Here is a 16,938-nt window from a genome sequence, read left to right as displayed (position 1 = left end):
ACCGTTTCTAGATAGGTAAATCCAATTCTGCGCCACATAAGGGATCTCTAGCAGCGCCTGATATTCTTCCATAGTGGGAGTTGTATCAACATTGTTGAAAGAGAACACCCCATACTTGGGATTCCAAGTTAATAGCATGGCCTTTAACGCCGGAACTTGTACTCTGACCCGTATCAAGGTTGCGATCCTTCCATACTTTTTCTCAAACTTTGCCTTGACATGATCGGAAAGTGATTTCCAACTACTGGATAGATCCTCAAGACTGGCCATTCTAACCTCAACCTTGCTTGGGTCTAATGGAGGTAATAAACTAATGTCTGCCCCTATGCCATCACTCTATGGGGACTCTGAACTATGAAATGGTTTGGACCATTGTCTAGCATTCTGTTCTTGCCTTGGAACTCTCAGAGTTGACTGACTTAAGGATGCCATATTAAAGTTCCCGTTTATCCTCTACAGACTCCAATTTATAATTCCTACGGAGGGAATACGTTAGCAGAATAAATTCAGGTAATCTTGAATTATACTGTTGGCATGGCAATATTTATACGCTTATCAAAGTAGGAAAGTGTCTAGATCATCTTAATAGTATGATTCAAAATTACCCTCATAAAATTTTAAAATACAAACAGAGTAAGGTAAAAGCAAGTATGCCCCTTTTGTCCTAAGATAAGGAAAGTCCTAGTATTGGGTAAGTACTATCTAATTGGATAGTTCTATCTTACAAGGTAGTTTGCTATGGTTTTTAGCTACTCTGATAGTTTAGCTCAAGGTCTAATTTTCTAAAAGCCATAGGTTCCCAAATTGTCCCTACTGTAAACATTAGAGCCCCATTCACCACCATGATACTAACAGGAAAATTCCACGAGTATCATAGTAGATGGAACAAGTTCCAATCTGAGCAAAAGCCTTCACGTATACTAACGGGGTAAAACCCACAGATACCGCTACATGACTCCCTCCTATTTCCTAAAAGAGTAAGAAAGCTCGGGTATAGGGCTGAAGTGTGTGAAGACATTGTGTAAGTAATCAGTGTGTGAAGGGACATATTTACCTCTTCCCTTTATGGGGGAGGGGGTGTTTTTAAGATGAAAGTTGCTGTAACAAATAAGACAATCAAAATAAGCAAAAACGTTTAGAAAGAATAATAACAATCAAGATATCAAGATTTTCGAATTTTGTAAGTTAAATCCCCTAACTTACGGTTTTAATTTATATGAGCATAAAATTAAATATGTTTTTGGACCTCTAAACCAGGGTATGAAAATTCTCCAGTGGATTCGCCAAGCTGTCGCAAAGGTTTTTACGATCGCCTGGACGAATTCTCACTGAAGTGGAAAAAAGTGATGAGTCACCACTTTAATTTTGAGAGAAATTAAAGAAAACCATTTGTAAAGGTAAATTAAAAAGAAACCACTTCGAAAACAGAGATTCTAGATTCGAGGTCCGTATACGGGTGGGGAAGGTGTTAAGCACCCCACCTCGTCCCTCAACGAGGGTAAACAGATTTAACATTGTGTTCCCTATAAATTAAAACTAGTAATTAGGGGGTTGGAATAATCATGTTGATCCTTTGTACGGATAAAAGGAATATTTGATATTTCACTTATTTTGGGTTACCCAAGAACACGAGTTCATGAGATGGCCCTTCAGTGAATAGGTGTTGTGTAATGGGTCTTTATTGGGGTTAGTTCGAATATTGAGGTTATAATTTTTTTTTTAGTTTGGATTAATGCTAAGAGAAGTCGAGTAAGAACTTTCTCCCGATCTCTCAATGTATTAATTTAAGCGGGAGATGTTGGATAAGAACTCTCCTCCGATCTCTGTGCATTTTGTTAAGATTTTAGCCGAGAATTCGGGTAAGACCTCTCCCCCGATTTCGTAGTGTATTCTGTTTAAAATTTAAACGGGAGGTTTTGGATAAGAACTCTCCTCCGATCTCCACATATTTTATCAAGATTTTGATCGAGAATATGGATAAGAACTCTCCTCCGATCTCTTTAATATGTTGCATTTTAAGAATTAAGCTGAGCTCGGGTAAGAACTCTCCCCCGATCCCTTAGTGTTTTCTGTTTAAAATTTAAACGGGAGGTTTTGGATAAGAACTCTTCTTCGATTTCCACATACTTTATTAAGATTTTGGTTGAGAATTCGGGTAAGAACTTTCCCCCGACCTCTTAGTATATTCAGTTTAGAAGTTAAACGGGAGATTTCGGATAAGAACTCTATTCTGATCTCCACATATTTCATTAAAATTTTGGCTGAGAATTCGGGTAAGAATTTTCTCCCGATCTCTTAGTGTTGAGAATCTTAATTGAGAACTTAGGTAAGAACTCTCCCCCGGTCTCTTGTGTTAAACTGAACTCGGGTAAGAACTCTCTCCCGATCTCTTAATATATTATGTTTAAAAATTAGGCTGAGCTTGGGTAAGGACTCTTCCCTAAACTCCTAATATGTTACATTAAAAATTAGATTGAGTTCAGGTAAGGACTCTCCCCCGAACTCTTAGTGTGTTGCATTTTAAGAGTTGGACTGAGTTCGGATAAGAACTCTCCCCGAACTCTTAAGATGTTTATTAGAATGGCATTTGTAGGGACTTTGAAACTAAGGATTCAGTTAAAAGTTCTCTCTTGATCCCTCTTTTGGGAATGGAGTACCGAATGCATAGGAAACCCGTGTAAAGCTTTTCCTAGCCTACGGGACCTTATAACTAGGAGGAGGATGAAAGACCAAACTTCTTACCGATCTTCTGCATGACCGCTTTATCCAAACTCTTTGGTCCAGTCTCTTTTAGTTGCTCGCTCGGGATCCGAGCTTATTTTGATTCTCGATCTATTATATCATCGCCTTGGCTCATTCCGCGGCCTGACCTCATGACTTATTTGTTTAACATAATTCTGTTCCCTATCCTATTCAACCCTTTTGCTATACCTATTTTCCTTTATCATTTTTTTTAGTCCCAAAAACTCTTGTTAAGATATTCTTACCTATTCTCTTTAGAGTATTTATGAGCCACTGAGGACTCGAACATCTACTCTTGACGGGAATGAAAACTAAATGACGATAAATGGAATATACGAATGAAATAAAATAAGACATCGGAAATAACTATTGGCCTAGGTAATCTATCTTGAGATGTAGTGCGACTGGATATAAAAGAAATTTTAAAAGAAAGCTAGAGAAAACAAAACGAGGATATTCGACAAAAATAATGATTTAGACGCTTACTTGTAGGAAGTTGAGGAAACGAATGAGTTAACTCCGATATCCACAAGTCATGCAGAGATGAAAGTTGACGGCAGAAAGACTCGAACTTACCCGACGTAATAGGACTAGGTCGGAATGAGGTTGAGCTTAGAGAGTAGTGTACTGGTATTAGGGCGGTGAGGATGAAACTGGATGAGAATGGTTTTACAGAATAATGAACAGGCAATGAAAACGAAAATCTCAAGGTTCAGAGCTCCTTTAATGAAGATACTTAAGAAAACTGGTTTTTAAAGTTCTCGACGCTATGAAAGCTCAGAATGGCAAGTAGCAAAACTGAATCAAATTTCAAAGTTTTTCCACTATAATCACCACCACCTTCTTTTTCCATCCCTTCTACAGTATTGCATGTAGGTATTTATAGGGAACAGGTGCCCATAATGAAGGGTCAGGATCTCACCAGGGGAGATGGAGGGTTTAGATTTAAAAGGACATAATCTGATATCTGAGAATTAAAGAGAATCAAAATGGAGGGTCGAGATTCCGTTCAGAATATCCGTCCTTTCTTCTCTTAATCCAACGGCTCAAGGTCTTGCCTTACAAGATGGATCCAAAGGCTAGGAATGAAAAGCGCCGAACCTGTCGTCTGCTTTTTATTCGAGGGCTCCGAATCCATCGTTATAATTAAGATCAATGGTGGAGATCGAGATGTACTGGACTGCCTCAACTGTTTTGACGTCTGGCGACTAGACAGGCATTTCTGCAGATGAGGCGTGTGGTGAGGATTTGATCATACCTGCAATGCTTTGACTAACTCGGATCTGAAGATGAGGGGAGTCGATTTTAATCTATCCGTACTTTTCGATCTCTACTTTCTTCCGATCCCCCTATTATGACCCTCTCCTTTTCCGATCTCTCTCTCGTATCGGGTCCCTTCCCATTTCCCGATCTCTCCCATTCTAGATTTCTCCTTTTTATCTAACTTGTATTGGTCAACGCAATTAATTCTTCAGTTACCAATGCATCCGCTTCGATTTCTGTATGCAATAAATGTCCAGGCCCAATATATATATATGCACCAATGGGAAATCCCCTTCACACTTCACTTTTCCTCCTCCAGTTTGTTTTCAATTGTAACACCCCTAAGTTCGGTAGTGCGTTCTACTGTTCTGGTGACCAGTGTTGTCCGGACAGCTAGGATGCCTAGAACTACACTTCGTTATGAGTGAGGAGACATAAAATAGTGAAATACAAGAAAAGAAAATACAAGAAAAACAAAGGAAAAATAATAGCAAAGAAATGTAACCAAGTTAAGCGGCGAGAACCCTAGCGATGGGGGATCAGGAAGTCACTGGCGTGGACCGTTGACTAGCCTCGGATCATGGAACCACGGAAAATATTTTTAGGACTTAAAGAGACATCAATTGAAGTAGGAATATCATTATAAATATCAAAGAAAAATTAAATTATTAGTACAAGAAAAAGTGAGAAATCGAAAAACAGACAAAACCCGGTGTTATTAGAAAAATCTGAATGCAACGAACAGGCATTATGGTCATTTGACATCTCGAATTGTCTTTTGACCTAAATGTCCATTAAAAATAAATAATATTACACTTAGAAAATAAAATAAAAAATTAATTTGGTGGTACCTAAAGTAGATAGCCAAAAGTGGAGTGAAAATGGTGTAAATAACACCTTTAACATATTATATGATTAATTGAGTGAGTGGGCCACTAAAGGAATAAAATAAAAACATAATGGGGCAGGTGTATACCTAATATACAATCTGCAAACTCATTTCTTCAAGGTTCCTCATCCATGCCGAATTGAAGAGAAGGATAAACCTCCATTGCCGTTTTCTTTAAGCTTCACCTAACCTCTCCATTTCACCTCCAATCACTTACAATTCTTCATTAAAGATTGTCTACACATCATAAGGAATAGCTTGATACCAAAATCAAGAAGTTTAATCAAGGTTTAGCAAGCTCGAACCATAGATAAGTTTACATTTTTGAATATTGCTTTGTTAAACTTTGTGTACATGTTATGGGTGTTGGATTTGTGAAGAAAATTTTCAAGTTTGAGAAGTTATTGATATGTTCATTTTGGGACAGCCATGGAGTTATATATTTAAGGAAATATTTACACATATATTTGATGAGAAATGATGTTGATTAGGATGATTTAATATCCTAGTAAATTATTCTACATGTATATGGTGATTTTGCACTTGGAATGGAAATTGATGAATTGTAGGACACTTTGGCATGGTGAAGCTTTGCGGCAGCCTTGGGACACTTTGATAAATGTATGAGTTCATGAAGGTATTGGCAGAATATTGACATTAAGGATTGATGGATATGTATATAGATTGATTGTGTAAAGTGTATGTAAGAATGAGTAATGTTTAGGTGTATATGTGATTGTACTTAGACTTTGTAAATTTGAGTTTATTTGGTGTATTGAGGATGTGTGTAATCTGCCCAAAGTGACTGTAAAGTGAAGTGGTATATGGTTTTGGTAATGTACCAAAACAGAATTGGTAAGGGAAGTGAACATATAGTAAGGTAAATGTGTCATTGATGTATGTTTAAGCAATGTGATTAAGGCAGTATGCATTTTAGCCTATAACTTTAAATGTGTAACCTCAATTGGTATGAGACTAATTGGAGGTGAAACTAGGCACAAAATGTGCCAACTTTCATTCAGAAAGCATACCAAAATTCGGCTTGCAAGGTGGCATGAAAAATGACCAATTCGGATTAAGTGCAATTGAAACCTAAAAACTGACCAATTGGGCAGCAGTTAGTGTTTAGGCCATAACTCACTCAAAATCGGTCCAATTGACCTGAAATTTTAACCATGAATAGTTAAGACCCATACCTACAAGTCTTATGAAGACACCAAAGCCCAGAAATGACCATAAGTAAGTCAAACAGCTTGCACAAGTTCGGGTCCAAAAACTGACCGAACCAAATTTGACCAAATTGACCTAATTTGATGCCATTTGACCAGCAATAGTATAATGACCATAACTTGGTCTACATAACTCGGAATGACCTGAAATTTTGCCCTGCGTGCAATAAGACATAGATCTACAAGTTTGTAGTTTTGACCGAAACCCGAAAACCGAGGGAACTAGGTCGTCCGGCTAGGTCAAACTAGTATCCCGGAATCCAATAAGTTGCATTAAAATGCACTAAACAAGGAAATGAGTTTGGTAAAATGTACCAACCCTAAAACCCTATCGAATGTGACATATTAATGACACAAAAACCTAATTTACCTAAAACGCATCGAAGGTCGGTATATTAGGTGATTAAGCAAATAATAGCCTTCAGTGAATTACTTATCGAACATTATCGTTAGAGACAATTTAATTTAGTACTGAAACACTTCAAATTGTGTTTCTCAGTTACCAAAGACTCAGGAAAAGGGAAGGAAACACTGAGTTCAGACCAGGAGACAATTATCAGAGGTTTGTGCACAACTAGTTTTCAACTGATTTCACTCTGAATAAGATTTCATATGATTAATTGTATGTTATTGATTTAAATTGTGTTTGTGCACAACAGTATTTCTTTTGAATTTTTCAATTGAAATGAATTATGACTATTTGTACATTATTGTTTCAAATTATGAAAATGTGTTTGAATGGATATTTATTGCTTGAAAAGCATTGTAAATGATTTGATGGATACTATTGATTGAAAAGCACTGTAAATGGTTTTTGTGGAAATTAAAGATAATTATGAATTGTGTTGCCATTTTGTGAATGAAATTATAACTTTGGAAATTTATTGGATTCTCACGAATCATTTGAATAAAATGTTTGGAATTGATTTTGTGTTCACACTTAGCATGACAGTATGATATCATTCCTTCTCCATTTATGGGGTTGTGATTGTTTATTTTCCTTCTCCATTTATGGAGTCGTGATCATTTATTTTTCTCCCTCTCTGATTTACCAGTTGAGGTGATCGGATGAGTACTCATTATATAGCTAGCTCCCTTCCTCATTGATTTCAATTAGTGGGGTTGTGATTGCTTTGTCGTGGTGTACAACGCGGCATTGATTGGAAATTTTGTGTCATGGCTTAAGTTGTGAATGAATTGGCAACACTGTATTCTTAAATTATTCGACTAAATTGTGTTATTATCCGATGTGATAATTTGTGAAATTGAGTTTAAATTCTTATTGACATTCACTGTCTTTTGAATTTAACTACGTTTTGATTACTGAGATTTATTGTGATATTGTGTTAAATTCCTTATGACAGTATTGTCTTGAATTTAACTATGGTTTTTAAATATCCACTATTTATTTGAATTATGAATTGTGATTTAAATTTGTATTTAGTTAATGTTGTGCACCACTGAGACATTGTCTCAGCGATAGCTTTTTATTACTGTCGCAGGTAGACAGACAGACAGTACAGCAGACTAGGCTGTTAGTACCTCCAGCGAGAGACTACCGGGTATAATGAGTATACTAATATTTTATATTTTGTAATGTAATGTATGTTCACTGTATGTACATATTGTTGTTGGTTTTGAGCAGTTGTAAATAAAAATTGTACATTGAAGTTGCAAAATAATTATGAGTTATTTTGGCTTGTAAAAATTGTATTATATTTCTTTTACCTCAGTCTTTGAAAAATTACTGTGGATTTGAATTGAGAAATGGGTTGTGTTGAGAAATATGTTGGAGTTGAGATTTGGAAATCTATTGAAGTGCTTTTTACAGGTTTTCTAAAGAACTGTTTTATCCAAAATACAGATGGCACTCTGCCAAAATTTTTACATAAACTCCAAATAATTCAAATGTGTTAGTTCTATCACTTCAGTTCAAAAAGGTTTTTAACACCTGTAAATAGTGCTCACCACTGTAAAAAAAAGTAAGAAAAGATTTTAAAATCCCTTGTAGTGTATTTAATGGATTATCAGTAGACGGAGTTGGTAATTCATTAGGTATACTACGGGATCATGTTATGCCTTACAGAGGGGTAGGGTGTGACATAAATGCTCCATTTCTCCAATTCTAGCTCCTCCAGTGATAATTCTAATTATGGTGGCCATTTTTTTTTATCTTTTTCCAACTATTTTCTTTGCCCTTCACCTGAAGATTTATGACCCCGGTGATCGGAGAACCATGAGAACGTCATCTAATGACAGTGAGGGAACCGGACTAATTTACCTATCAAGATCGAAAGTGACGATCGTGCCAATCTCGAATCAATCTACCGGTATAATCGGTGGACTAATCATGGGCAGGATGACTGCTAATTTCAATCTTAATGTCAGTGACCACCTTTTGAAGTTCATTTGGCTCCCATCCACATCGGGCATTCCGACTGCAGCTCGATTCTGGTCGATGACATCGGTGATGACTCCGCTCAATATCATGAGAGTCATAGTCACCCTATTTGAGCTGCACATCTATCCAATACTTGTGGCTAGCTTTCTGATCAAATACATATTTTGATTCAGTCACAAAACTAGACTTTGACATAGGCCAGCATCCAGAGAAGTCCTAAACTAGGTAGAATGTAGTGATGATCTTTAAAGATCACCCAAATGATGTAATCCGATCTTTTGGAAATGAAATTTTATTTAAATGTTTTTATTTCATTATTGCATTAGTTATTTTTCGATCTCTTATATGTGTATCCGATCTGATCCAAAACGAATTACCATTAACCGATCAAAAGTTTGTTCAATCCAATGACCTCGGCTAACCAATCTCATTTATTTGATATTTATTAGGTTTCTAGAACCTTCTTGAGACGTGTCAAGGAGGAGCGTCGGTTCCGCTAACTGATGCGTCGCTTGGGACTTTGCGAGCATGTAATGCGCAGACAGGTATAAATAGGAAAAAGGTAAGTCAGTCATTTCCTTATGTCTTTTTCAAAACTTCTCTAGCAATCTCAACGTCTTCCCTCGTTTTCTCAAGTTTTTCAGGCACCGATTACATTCCGATAAGGGTTTTGATTCTTTTTTTTTGGTTAATTTCTTTTTGTTTTCCTGAAAATGAGCAGTGCTGAGGGTCAGAGAGCTGCAAGCCCGCCTTCTGTCCATATTTCGTGGACCTCGGAAGAAGGCGATGTGACTTGGCCAAACAGACGTCCTAGTACAGCCATCGTTCCGATTACTGGTCCGGCTGCTAGACCGAGGCGAGGAGCGTCTTCCAGAAGAGAGAACCTGCCAGTCAATGAGTTGCCTTCAGTCTTGAGAGAAACCGATCTCTAATCTATAAGCCAGAAGTACAATCTGCGGATCGACTCTTTTGAGCTAATCAAATGCCATGGCGACCTTCAAGCCGATCACTTCTTTGATGAAGGTGATCTCCTCATAGTATACGAAGAATAGCTGAAGGCGGGACTCTATTTTCCTTTGGACGAGTTTTACAAGGCCGTCCTAAAGCTCCACCATGTCTCGGTAGCCCAAGTGCATTCAAATTCCTGACGGACTTTAGTAGCCTTCTGGGGGCTCTGCCGAGCTAAGAGACTGGAACCCACTACTAAAGTCTTTGCCAAGCTGCATAGGCTTGCCCGAAGGAAGGATGAAGAGTTCTGGTTTTTTCAGCCTAAACCAAACTGCTCACTCTTTATTGATCTCCCTTCTTCTTTGAAGAATTAGAAGGACCAATTTTTTATATTGAGGAGCAAGATTCCGAACGGCTTTGAAGGTTTCCCTCGGAGTTAGCAATACTTATTCGCTTCGATTCCAAAGAAGATCACTTTAAATAAAGATGAAGACACCATGGTGAAAGAATTAAAGACTCAGACATCTACCCACAAATTCTCGTGTTTAGATGCAGTTATGGCCGAACTGAAGTGGTGGATGATGCGGCTGGTCACCGATGAAGACTACAAGTTTCAGCTCTCTAACCTCGGTCCTGGTATATTCCTGATCTCTGGTCTCTCAATCTTAGCGAACTCACTGACTTCTTCTCTGTATAGGTATGGCGGGTGGCGACACTTCTAAGGAGAGTCGCAAACGAAAAAGGGAGGTCTCTCGAAAGGTGCGGGTGATGAAGGAGGCCACTATTACTGATGCTCAGACTCCTCAGCGAGAATTGGTAGAGGTACTGAGCTCCCCTCCCTGACCTCAAGAGCAGCCAGGTCCTGAAGTAGAGGTCACCATTCCTTCTCCTCAGCAGATCGAACTTCCACCTCCCCCGCCTCCTCTGATTTCTCCCAATGTGGAAGGGGAGTCCTCTGGTCCTATGGTTAGGACGCTTTCCTGGGGCGTTCAACTCCTGATCCAATCGCTAGAAAAGAACCACTCTGCCTGAGGGAATCCTAGCCTAGCCAAGGTTATGGGCGCCTCCATCTGCTTCCAAGAAGATCGGAATAGGTTAGCAGAGGAGAACATCGACGATATTTTAACTCAAACAATGAGTTTGGACTTGAAGGCCATCGCAAATCAACATGTAATTAGAGAGAATGCCCACGCCTTAAGGAGGGAGATTCTTAAGGCGGTTCAGGATGCCTCAGCTGCACAGGCTCAACTCTCCTCTGTCAATGACTACATCGCCAGATTGGAAGATCAGATGAAGCGTTGCGAAGAGAAAATAACCGAAGTGGAGCAGGAACTTGAAGTCACCCAAGCTGGTCGATCTGCTAATCTCGCTCGTTTCGATGAGGAACTTCGAGCAAAGGAGGAGGAGCTCCGAGCCAAGGATGAGGAGCTCCAAGCCAAGGAAGAGGAAAGCACAACAAAAGAAGCTGGGGCATATGTGAACGCCCATAATGACCTTCTGGCCGAGCTGAGGAAGTGGTATCCTTAGGAAGACTTCTTCTGGATGAATCAGCTCATTCCAGAGGCTGAAGAGGAGAGCTACGAGGAGCCTGAAAGAGGGGGAGGGGATTAGAGGGCTGATAATGTACCTGGGGAGCAGGCTGGGGGAGATCCACCTGCTGAATGACTTGTATACATTTTATCTTGAAATGAATTGAAATCCTCTTTTTTGTTCCATTTGTTTGATGAGATCGGAAAGCGTCCAAATTGTCTGAGTACTTAATGGATTGAACATAATTGAACATTAAACTTGAAAGCAACCATTAATCAAAATATAAGAGATCGAAAGAACATTACACGCGAACATGAGATTGGACTAAGTTATGATCAAACACCGGGTGAAACCTTAAAATTGCAGAGATTTGACATTGACTTAAACTTTTAATATCGGAACCCTTATTAGACCGGATTGAAACCTTAACTTCATTTTGGGGGAATATCTGGGGCATTCAAGTGAGAAGCCCGATTACAATATTAGTCAAATAAAGTTCTGCAATATTTGTATAGAGAGATCAGAGAACATCAGTAGGCAAGATTGAATGGTCCGGAGATCCAATATTGATTCGAACCCATTTGATAAGAGATCGAAAAACAATTAACTTGAGCATGAGATCGATTTGTTCCTGAGATGAGTGATAGGTAAATTAGGAAAAGCTACTTCGTGATCAGGACATCGGAAGAGAACGGATAATAAAGTTTCGATTTTAATCGGGACATCGGAAGAGAACGGATAATAAAATTTCGATTTTAAAATATCTTTGCTTTCGAAGGTCGGCGAAAATATGGTGTCTACAATCATATTATTATGATGCTTCCTCAAAAGATGGTAATGCTGCCGCTTCTGAAAGAAACCCAAACCCTCCCTATAAAGAGCAAACCTTGGCTCACACAACCCTCCTTTTAAGAGCTCAAATAGCTTCTTTATAGGGCTGCCGAAATGGAAATTCTGACCCTCAAAAAGCTCTTTGAGGGTTCGCATGAAAGTGCCCTGATCCAAATCAGGCAGATATTTAGTGAGGCTAAATCTCTCCTCCTCAGTTAAAACTTCATTCCACACGTCAACAGACAATATGTCCTCCAAACCCGAAAGATCATACAATTCAAAAGGAACACTACAAGTTACATTCCCAATTTGACAGAACTCAGCCCCAGTTTCCCTTAATTTTAACAAGTCAAAGTCATCAGATCCCGCCCCAGAATCCACATCATCAAATTCATCATTTTCGTCATCAAATTCAGCAGTAGAGACTCAATGCTGAACCTCTTCCTCATCACTGGACATGGTCTCCCTACTTGTGGGAGAAATCTCTGGATCGAACCTAGACCCCTTGAAGCTGTTCTTCTCAATCGCCATCACACATAACCAAGCAATATCAAACAGTCCTTCCCAACAACCAGAAACCAATCACCACTTTGTGCCCACTTCAATTAATCACCAAAATCTCAAATATTTTTGAATGGGAGCAAAATCAAAACCCTAAAAGAAAATGAACCTAGACTAAAAAGCTTTAAAATTTGCTATTACCAGAGCCAGAAATCACAAGAAATGAGACGAACAAAAAAAAAAAAAAAACAAAGTCCAAATTTACAAATCCAAAAATATATATACAAATTGTATTGTAATTAAACCGATTACCACCCTCGCGAAGGAACTTCGACGCAGAGTTTCGAAAGCGAGGAAATCCGATGCATTAGAGAGAGACAGAGAGGTGATTGTGTTTAGGAAACCTTAGGGTACGCAGAGGCGGTTTATTGCGTATAAAAAGAAAGAAAAAAAAGGATAGAGAGAAAGAGAAGGAAGATGACAGGAGGGGTGGTGAAGAAGACGATGATGACGTGGAGGAGTGTGGGCCGTCTGATTTGGAGAAGAAGAGGACATTGAAAAGACGAAAAAGGGCTCAAGTGAAAGAGAAAGGGAAGAAAGAGAAAAAGAGAGATTTGAGATTGCGCAGTGCAGAGGTAAGAGAAAAGAGAGGGAGAGAGTGGAAAAGGGCTTGTTGAGAGAGAGACGAGATGACTCAGTAACTCATTGAGTCTCCACAACGACTGACCATTGTGACTCATTCTTTCTCCTGCAATTTTTTTGATAATTTTCCGGCCGTTGGATTCATTGATTCTCTCTTCACTCTCCCTAATTTGCATACAGCGTCGTTTTCCTTTATTAATTACTCATTTTATACTTTTTTTTGGATTTAATTAAGTTATTTCTTCTTTTAATTTGGCCAATTAACTAACCCTATAAAGTGTAAATTACATGCATGGTACCTCATTTCAGTGATATATAAAAATAAAATACTTAAACTTTAATGTATAATATAAAATTTCTTAATTTTTAATTTAAGTAATATATGTGGCACTTATGTAATTAAAAATTATACTTTTTATCTATTAATTTAATATTTATCAAAAAAAAATTAACTACATTTTCTATCTCTCCATAATCTTAACTACTCCAATTGCATTGATTAACATTTCAATAATTTAAAATTATTTACATGAAACTACTTATTCATTATAAATATTATTTTTTAATTTTGATAACATCACCGGTAAAGTTCAAATAAGGTTTTATATTATTTAAATTAGAAATTATAAATTTTCGTTATAAATTAAAATTTAGGTACTGTACTATTACATACCCTTATATTGACCTTATATTGAGATACCGTTTATATAATTTATCTTAAAAGTTTAATATTTAATATATTCTGAAATATAGAAATTAATTTCTTATTTAGATTATATATTTTTAATTTCATTAATTTAATTTATAATATTAATTTTATTTTATCATAATAGACGTATGCTTTCCTTTTTTTTTTTATTATATATTAAGAGTCTTCTTGATCATTTATGTAGATTCCTAACATTATAGTTCTTCCATGTCAGGTAAAAAAAAAAAAAAAAAAAAAACCCTTCATACTAATTATCACCAGCCTGCTTTTATTATTCAACTTCTAAATAAATACTCCTCCAAAATAAAATTTTATAAATAAATACCTAATTTTTTATTGATACTTATAACATGATAAATTTTAAAGAATATATATATATATATATATATATATATATATATATATATAGATATAGATATTCAGAAAAGGTAATTATTTCATGTTAATTTTCCAATAGAATTTTCTCTAAATTAAAATTATATGAAAAATATTAAAATTAAATTGAAGTCAAAATAAAATTTAATGATGATATATAACATTCCCAATTTTCATAACTTATTTTGTTTTAAATGTGGGAAAATTTAAATTTAATTATTATGAATTTAAAATTTTTATGTTCATATTTTATAGATTTAATTATTTTTATTTTCATTTAAAATTCATTTAGTAATTTTTTATTTTTAAATTATTTTAAAAATTAGAGTGAGCTAAATAAAATATTTTTATGCTTATTTAAATCCTCTCCGAGAGAGAAAGAAAAAAAAGTTGGATGAAATTAAAAGAGAAAATTAGTTCAAGCACCTAGTTGAAAAGCTTTTGGACCTCATTGAATAAAAGTTTTGTATGCAGTATACAAAATGTATTTTAATGTAATTAGCAAAATTATGAAAAGCCCCCCTCCCTTCTTCTTCTTCTTCCCCCAAATCTTCTCTCTTAGGGATGGCAACGGGTCGAGTTTTTGTGAGAATCCAATATGATCGAATCTTAATAGGACGGGTTTTAATAGTATATAATCAGATTTTTGATGGATTTGAGTTTTAAAAATAGGAGTCGAGTTTTTCATATTGGGTATCTGTTACCCAAACTTGTTTATATAAATAATTAATTAAATATAAAATATATATTTTTTATGATAATATTTGTAAATTTTTATATATATTTTATTTTTTATAAAATAAAATTTAAATATTTTATGAAATTATTATATTTTTTAAATATAAATTTTAATAAAAATAATTTTTATATAAATTATTAATTAAAATATATAAAATTAAATAAATTTAAATATTTTTTGAATAGAGCTTTAGACGTATTCGAATATTTAAGAATAAATTTTAATCGTGTTTAAGACGAATTCTATTTTTAATACAGCGACAAAACCTTTGTATAGAGTAAGTTAATTTTCTCAAAGGACAGCCAAAATTTTAATTATGTATCTAGATCAATCTATGGCATACTATTTTAAAATTTTTATTTTAATTAATAATATTATTGTTTTTATTTACTATATTTAAAATTATTATTATTTTGTTTAATTTATTTGAAGTTATACATGTTTAATCAACTCCTAAGGGAGAATTTCTATTGTAAAGGAGGCGAGGAAGCTGCTGGGTGGTTGCAACAACATCCTTAAGAGGGAAGCAACGGTGGATTTCTCTCCTTCGATCAATTTCCAGCTTGATGAAAGCTAAGGGAGGTTTAATGGTAGCTGAAGGAAGCAAGGGAGAAGCAACGAGGCACTGCTGGCATCAACAACCCCATGAGTGGCGAGGGACAATGGTAGTTCATCCCCTTCTCATTTTGAACTTGCTTTTTGGTTGAAAAGGACTACAATTAGTGGTAAAATCGAAGCCACAAAGGAGTTTAGCTGCTATAATCAGAAAATCGCTGGGAAGGGGTGGTAACTCTCGCCGGAAATCGTTGGCTTTGGAGAGCTATTGCAACTTTTCTCTCCTATTCGATTCTTGGGTTTTTGGGGTTTAGCTTTCGTCAATGCATGGAGCTTCTGGGGAGGTGAAGAATGGCTCGAGTTGCAAGGGGAAATGAAACCAGATGCTGCAGATGGTTGGTCTGGCTTACTTGGTAATCAAGCAAGTCTAATGGTGATCAATTTTCTTCGGTGTGCCGGCCATGGCTATTAGTTCAAGGATAGTTTTGGATTGTCGAGCTTGGAAGGTGGATGCTTCCAGTCCTGGCTACCAAAATTTTGATATTCATGTGGAAGATTTTTTTTTTTTTTTTTTTCAAACCAGTGGATTAGAAAGAAATTTTTGAAAATCAGGGTGAAGATTCATGGTTTTTCAACCCATGTTTGCCAGTGGCAAACAGTCTGTGCCTTCTCCATGCAATTATTTTTTATGTTCAAATTATTCCTACATTAAATAAAAAATTTGACGTCGGAAAAATAAAAAATTTATATTATAAAAAAATAAAAATAATTTTTAAATAATTTTCTCATACATAAAAATATTTTTTCTTGACTTCAAAAGTAAAACATGATAAAATATAATATTTAATGCCCAGTTTAACGAAAAGAAAGAAAGAAATATTGTAATTATTAATTAAAATGAGGCTCAATGTTATAATAGATCTAAGAGATATGATTAATTACCTTTTATAATTATAATTAAATTGATTTGATCTTATAGTTTCCCATTTTAATTACCCTAAAAACGTTTTAGGGTTTTTAAGGATTAATCAGGAATGAGGGAGGAAAAAGATAAAATTATGAAAAAAAGTAAATCTAATGAAATGCATTTAGCCTTGTTTGTTTCATAAAAAAATGTCTTTTAGAAAAATATAATTTTATATTTTTTTAGTATTTAGGCTATTCAAGAAAATGAATTAATGAAAAATATTTTTCTAATTAAAGAGAAAATTAAATTATTTTTAAAAAAAATTACTCTCTTTTCTAAAGAGCATGTCATTTTATATTTTTAAAATTTTGATAATCTTATTGAAATATGAAAATATTTAAACATAAATGATATAAATATATATCATTAATTTAATTTTATAATTAAATAATAAAAAATATTCTTTTAAAAAACATTTTTTATGAAAAATATTGTTTATTTTTCACGAAATAAACACAATCTTAGACATCAAAGAGTTTCATGCACTGTTCAAAGATCATAGGGATAAATTTCAAACTCAGCTGGATTCTTCAAAGAGTATGTCTTCAATTTTTTTTTCTACAGTTCCTTCTTTAATATCTCTCTACCTATTTAATTTGATTTCTCATTTTTTATTA

The sequence above is a fragment of the Hevea brasiliensis genome, chromosome 1 (genome assembly GCF_030052815.1).
Source record: "Hevea brasiliensis isolate MT/VB/25A 57/8 chromosome 1, ASM3005281v1, whole genome shotgun sequence".
NCBI classification, from domain to species: Eukaryota; Viridiplantae; Streptophyta; class Magnoliopsida; order Malpighiales; family Euphorbiaceae; genus Hevea; species Hevea brasiliensis.
The sequence above is the reverse complement of the archived record's forward strand: the minus strand, read 5'-3'. Positions refer to the sequence as shown.